General features: G+C 42.6%; 1 pseudogene; it reads right to left on the minus strand.

Moving 5' to 3' along the window:
- Positions 1-1,724: 1,724 nt before the first annotated feature.
- On the minus strand, positions 1,725-3,512 carry LOC105870531 (T-complex protein 1 subunit eta pseudogene; annotated as a pseudogene).
- Between the last annotated feature and the right edge of the window lie 3,906 nt (positions 3,513-7,418).

Genomic DNA, 7,418 nt, shown 5'->3' on the forward strand with positions numbered 1-7,418 from the left:
CTCCAAACCCGGAATTCCATCCTGAATTCCTTGCGACTCTATTTCCTTTAGAACCATTGGCCCTAATCTCTTATGTCGAGCACTAGAGCTCTCATGGGGCAGATGAGAAGGGCTGCTCGCCTTCTTTCACACTCCGCGACGAAATGCATGGGTTGTGCAGATGCGCTGCGTGGCCACGCCCGTCACTAGGGCTTATTTTCGGGGTGGGGCTTCTATTGCACAAATGCTTAGAAATCCTGCTAGGGCTTATTTTACGGGTAGGTCTTATTTTCGAGGAAACACAGTAAACACAGTATTGTTGCTCTTCTTTGTAGATCACTGAAAAATTTCAAAATAGAGGTGAGGGACCTTGGAGGTCATGGTATATGTTTATAGTCTCTGCTGCAGGAGGCATGTAACCCTCATTCTGACCAATGGCATATAAAATGATGTTTTATTAGTTTAATTCTGGGAAAGAATTTTCTTTTGATAGCATAGAGTAGATGAGGAGAAACCCTCAATTCTGTTGAATGCCTCTGATCACAGTTCTTTGAGGATGGGATGCCTGGAGCAGTAGCAGCTACTTTGTAATCAAAAAAGGACCAGATGCCTTGAAATAATCAAAATAGTGAATTAACCCTAGAACTGCCCATCCCATTTTTCTTTTCTCTTGTTTTCATATATATATATATATATATATATATATATATATATATATAGCCAGTGGCTTAATTGAATTAATATTTTCAAAGAACACACTAAGGCTTTGTTTGCTCTATTTTTTGTATACCTTCTATTCCATTGACCTTTTGGGTTTTATTATTATTTTCTTCCTTTTATTTGCTTATATTTTCTATGTTTTAAAGAAACTGTGTATATGGATTTTCTTGAAACTATGTATGGGTTCCTACAGATGCAGGATTGTGATAACTTTCTATTGGGTTAGCGTCTGTATCATTGACAAAGGCCTCTTTCTGTCTCCATTAGTCTTTTTTCACTTAAAATCATTTTTTCTGACATTAGTAAATCTGTTCTTTTATTTCAGCTGTCTTTGGTAAATGTCTGTATATTTTGTCTTTTATGTCCTTTCATTTTTAATTATTCTGTGTTCTTATACTTAAAATAAGTTTCTTGGTAACACGCTTTTAAAAATTGTTTTCAGTGTGGTAAAATACACATAACGTAAACTTTACTTCTTAACCATTTTTGAGCACAGAGTCCAGTGGAGTTAAATACATTTATGGTGCTCTGCAGCCATGGCTACCGTCCATATTGGGGACACGTTTCATCCTGTCAATCTGAAATTCTGCACCCATACCTCAAACACTAACTCCCCACCCCTACCCCCAGACTCCTGACAAGACAGCTGCCGTAATACTTTCTGTCTCTGTGACTGTGACTATTCTACTCACCGTATTTAAGTGGGCTTATACAGGGCTTGTCATTTTGTGATTGGGCTATTTCACTGAGCAAAATGTCTTCACGTTTCATCTCTTTTGTAGCCTATGTCAGAATTTGCTTCTTTCTTAAGGCCGAACAATAAACGGTACGCTGTATCTGCATGCCGCGTTCTGCTTGTCCACTCATTCACCAATGCATGCTTGCGTTGTTCCCATGTTCTGACTATCGTGAGTAAGGCTGCCATGAGCATGGACGCGCGCATGCCTCACAGAGGCCCTGCTTCCAGTTTTCTGTGCTGTATATCCAGAAGGGTAATTCCTGGATCCTACGGTAATTCTTTTTTTTTTTTTTTTTTTCGAAGTCTTAAGTTTTATTTAAATAACGTCCAGTGAGAATAGAATGGGCCAATTAATACCCTTTCCTTGTAACACCAATTAACCAAGCCAGGGAGACTAAGTGCACCCTACAGCCCGCCAGTCACGTGATGAGTGGGATGCCTCACAAAGGGGACGGCCACGACCTCGGCCCCGGCCAGCTGCTGGGGGAGCGTCCACAGTCGAGCGGGGGTTCTTAATGGTTTCATCTATGGACACGATGAGGCACGCCGCCTCTGAGGCTGCTGTCCGGGCATTGATCTGCACCATAGCTGGCTCCCACACGAAGGCCTGAAAGTTGTCAGCAATGCCCTCGTTGTTGATGTCCACCCCATGCCATGCGCCCCCCTGGGCATGCCGAGCCCGCAGCTTGTTGAGGGTGTTTGTGGCATCAAAGCCAGCATTATCACACATCTGGCGTGGGATAATCTCCAAGGCCTTGGCATAGGCCCCAATCAACAGCTGCTGCTTTCCAGGAATAGTCCTTGAGTAATCCCGCAGGCACTTGGAGAGCTCCATCTGAACGGCCCCGCCACCAGCCACCACTGAAACATTCTTGATGGCCCTCCTGCCGATCATGATGGCATCATGCAGGGACCGCTCTGTTCCCTCCATAAACTGCTCAGCACTGCCACGGAGGATGAAGGTGCATGTCTTGGCCTTGGGGAAGCCAGTGAAAAAATTGTACCTTTCGCCGCCAATCTGGGTCTCTCCAAACACCTGGCGGCGACCCAGCACATCTGTTGACAGAGCATTCACACTGGTCTGGATTGAGCCTCCACGGGCCATCACTGTCCTCCTCAGATCCTCCTCAGGTACTCGGCCAGCACAGAACACGCCCCTGTCAGCAAAGTACTGGGTGGCCACATCTCCAATGGGGAGTTTGGACAAGACGACTTTGGCTCCAGAATGATGGATCCTCTCTAACTTGTCATAGAGAACGTTCCACTCAGCATCAGCAATTGCCTGATAATCCTCAACTGAGTGGACTCTGACCTCGGCACTGTCTTTCTCAGCTTTCAGCTCCAGCTCAACATTTAAAAGGGCAATCATGGGATTCTGGTACTCTTTGGGTTGCACTTCAAACCCAGCATGAGAGAAAGTCTTCTTGAATGCAACACCAGCTGCCAGCTGAGAATCCTCTAGGGCACCACCCTGTACCTTCTTGATTCCAGTCATTTTAAGCTGCAGCAAATCACCGGGCATCATCGCCGCATCAACCACCATCTTAGCAGAGAAGGCTTTCTGCTGGGAGGGAAGCTTGGAACTCAGAGCAGTCACCGCACACTTTTCCAGCAGCTTCCTCTGTTCCACTTCATCCGCCTTCTTCACAGTCACAGCGATCGATCTCTTTGATCTCGTTAACTGCCAGCTGGGTGGCTGTGCGGAAAGCTCGAATGATGATCTGGGGACGCCAACCTTCCTCCAAGTACAGCCTCACCTGCTTCAGAAACTCTGCATCCAGCAAGGTCACTGAGGAGGTGTCATCACCAACCCCAGCGTCTTGGGATTTGGCAATGTCCACTAAAGTCTTTGCTGCGGATGCACAACATCAAGGAGTTTCAGAATTGTGGCCCCATCGTTAGAAATTGTTGCTCTGCCTCGGCCATCCACAATAAGCTTATCCATGCCGCGGGGACCCAGGGTAGTTCTTACAGCCTCAGCAATCACCTGGCAGGCACTGATGTTGCTCACGAGCTGGGGAATTCCTTGGGAGCTATCAGTCCCCTCTTTTAACAGAATAACTGGTGTGGGCATCGTTTTGGAAGCTTATTCAGGTACTCGCACTACTCTTCCTCGCCTCTTTCTGTCGGGGCCGCCCAGCAACCCACAATCCCTATGGTAATTCTGTGTTTAATTTTTTGAGTAACTGCCATCCGTATTCCTCAGCGGCTGAGCCATTTTGCATCCTCATCAACAACAATGCATAAAGGTTCTGATTACTCCACGTCTTCTCCAGCTTTTTTTCTGAGATAGGACCTCACTCTGTCTGTCACCTGGGCTAGAGTGCAGTGGTGTCATCATAGCTCACTGTAATCTCCAACTCCTGGGCTCAAGTGATCCTCCTGCCTCAGCCTCCCGAGTAGCTGGGACGACAGGCGCCCACCACCATGCCTGGCTAATTTTTCTAATTTTGGAGAGGTAGGGGGGGTCTCACTTTTCTCAGGCTGGTCTCTAACACCTGACCTTAAGTGATCCTCCCACCTCGGCCTCTGAGAGTGATAGGATTACAGGCGTGAGCCACCGCTCCTGGCCTTATTTTCTGTTTTTATGATAGTAGACATTCCAATGGGTGGTAAGTAGAATCTTGTGGGAGTTTTAATTTGCATTTCTTTAATGATTGCGGATGTTGAGCATCTTTTCATGTGCTTATTAGACATTTGGCTATTTGTTTGGAGAAATGTCTATTCAAGTCCTTTGCTAATTTGTAACCCCTTTAGTGAGGTTTTATTCCCATACGTTTAAAATATAGTTGGATCGTTTTGTCACATTCTGCATTCTGTGTTTGCATTTCTCCACATCATAACTTTGTTTTGATTTGATAGTTCAATCTTCGTGCTTTAGAGTTCTACAGGTTTTGGCAGAGAGGACACATAATGTCGTGTACCCATCATTACAGTGTGATACAGGATAGTTCCACTGCCCTGAAACATTTCCCAGGCTTCACCTAGTACTTCTCTCTACCACCATCCCTTGGGAAATACTGATCTCTTAATCATTTCTGTAGCCTTTCCTTTTTTAAGAATGACATGCAAATGGAATCATCCATAAACAGTCATGGGACAGCTACTTTCACTCAGAAACTTGAGTATAAGATTCGTGTCTTTGTGTACCATAACAGTTCATTCCTTTTTATTGCTAAATAGTATTTTATAGTAAAGCTGCACCAGATTTTGTTTATTCACTCACCAACGTAGGTTATCTTGGTTGTTTCAGTTTGGGGTAATTATAAAGCTGCTATAAACATTCCTGCGCATGGCGTTATGTGAACATAAGTTTTCAAATCAGTTGGTAAATACCTAGGAGTGTGATTGATTGTTGGATTGTATGGTAAGACTATGTTTAGCTTCCTAAAAAGCTGCCCAACTGTTTTCTAAAACGAGTGTACCTTTTTTATTTCCTACCAACAACGAGTGAAAATCCCTCTTGCATGAATTCTTACTAGCAATTGGTATTATTGGTTTTTTAAATTTTAATCATCTTAATAGGTGTCTTTCATTATTTCTTTAATTTGCATTTTCCCAATGACAAATAATTTTAAACACTGTTTCTTATGCTTCTGTGCCACCTGCATACCTTCTTTGTGAGATGCTACTCAGATTTTTGACCATTTATTAATTGGGATTTTGTTCTGAATTTTTATTGAAATATCATTAAGTTTTATTATTAAGGTTTGAAAATTCTTTGTATATCTCAAAAACCACACTTTTATCAAATATGTGTTTTGCGTATATGTTTTCTAGGCCTGTGGCTTGCCTTTTGATTCTCTAAACGGTGTCTTTCCCTAAGCTGAAGTTTCGAATTTTAAGAAAATCCAGCTTATCAGTTTTTTCCTTTACCATATCTTGATATTGGTATTATACATAAAAACTCATAATCAAATTCAACCTCACATATACATTCTCCTATGTTTTCTTCTAGTTTTATAGTCTTACATTTACATTAGTTCTATGATATATTTTGATTTAATTTTTGTTTAAGATGTGAAGTTTGTGTCTAGGTTCAACTTTTTCAATCACACGAACATTTAAATGTTTCAGCGCCGTTTGCTGAAAAGACTAGCCCTTCTGAAATGAAATGCCTTGGCACTTTTGTCAAAAATCACTACTGTGTTTATGTGGATTTATTTCTAGGATGCCCTTTGGGTTTAACTTTCCTGTGTGTCTGTTTCTTCAGCGATATCTGTCTTCGTTAATACAGCATTGCAGTGTCTTGAAAGTGGCTGGTGCTGGCGAACATGCTCTTCTTCAGTGTGGCGTTGGCTGTTCCAGCTCCTTTGCAGACCAGCTTGCAGATCTCTGCAAAATAGCTCGCAGGGATTTCGATCAGGATTTCATAGACTCTCTAGTTCAATTTAGAAAGCCTCGCCATCTTCGCGATATCGCACCTTCCAACCCATGAGCACAGACCATCTCTCCACTTATTCTTCACTTTCTTTCATTAGAGATTTGTGGTTTTGTATTTACTGATCCCGAACATATTTTGTCCTATTTATACCCAAGCATTTCAGTTTTGGGTGTTATTGCAAATGGCGTTTATTTTTAAATTTCAAATTCAAATTGTCCATTCCTGATATTAAAAAAAATGCAATTGACCTCTGTATATTGGCGAGTACTAACGGTGAGGCAGGGCATCTTGGCCGTATTCCTGATCTTAGGGGAAAGTTTTCAGTCCCTCCCCATTAAGTATGATGTTGACCGTGGGTTCTTGTAGATATTCTTTATCAAGGTCCCTTTCATTCTTAATTTGCTGAGTTTTTTTAAAAATAGATTTTTCTCAAATTCATTTTCTCCATCCATCGAAATGATCATGTTACAGAGAATGTGCCTTGTGAACATGTGGGGGAAATGTTGGGGGGGGGGACAGAAGCCTGAGATCCAGCTGTCCCCTTCCCTGGGATCCAGACAGGCTCGGCTGGGAGGAGCCTTTTTCCGCCTCCGGTCCTTCGCCCAGCAGCCCTTGCCAACCAGACGATGGAGCCAACGTTCAGATTTTCAGTGATGGATTTTATGTCGCATTTAGGAAAGCTAACAGTGGAGTAAAACGTTTGAAAGGATAATCATCTTTGCCTTTTATTTTTCTCATTGATATGTAATTGTTATTTCATGACCATTTCTTTGTGGCATTTCTTCTTGGCTGCATTACAACATCAAAGCCTGGTAAGCACAAGTGTAGGGGGATCCACGCAAGAGTTGTGCTTTCCTCTATATAAACACGTGTGTTCCGTCACAGAAAAGACTCTGGTCTCTCGTCAAAGGGGCCACTTTCAGTCCAGTGGAAATGCAGCCATCTCTGACAGCCAAGTCAGCCTGGAAGAACCTTGTGGATGAAGAAATATCTTCATGTAGAGACCTATTCGCATCATAAATAACTGCATTGCACACTTGCTGGATTTAGGGTTACATCATGATAAGAAGCTTTTAACAACCAACCATTACACAATAAGAGTAATTGCTTTCCCAGAACACCCCATTTTTTTTATCTTTCTTGCTCTACTATCTATCCCCCCTTCCCCCCCATACACACATTTTTTTTTTCTTTTTTATTCTTTACTCACATGTGAATTAGACTATGGACTATTGGTGCTCTTCCTTGCTCTTGTCCAGTGACAGTGCATTAGGCTTCGCCTTGTGAAGACACTCACTATGGAATGTCAATGTTCTGCTGTGGAGGGCAATGTTATCTGCTTTTTGGATTTTTTTTTGTTATTGTTGTTTTTTGTTTTTTTTGAGAAAATAGCCCTTGTGTTTTTAGATGAATCTCAACCCGGCTGTGTGGGTATACATGACCGTATGGCAGTTTGGCCGTGTGGTTGAACCTAAGAAGCACTGGTTACTGATCACTTGTCACATTTTTAGAAGATTCTAGGAAAAAAATGATCCCCCCCACACACACATGTTAAATATCAAAACTCTGCATGACTTTTCCTCGCATGGCTTAAGC

Source organism: Microcebus murinus, chromosome 3 (genome assembly GCF_040939455.1).
Source record: "Microcebus murinus isolate Inina chromosome 3, M.murinus_Inina_mat1.0, whole genome shotgun sequence".
NCBI lineage: Eukaryota > Metazoa > Chordata > Mammalia > Primates > Cheirogaleidae > Microcebus > Microcebus murinus.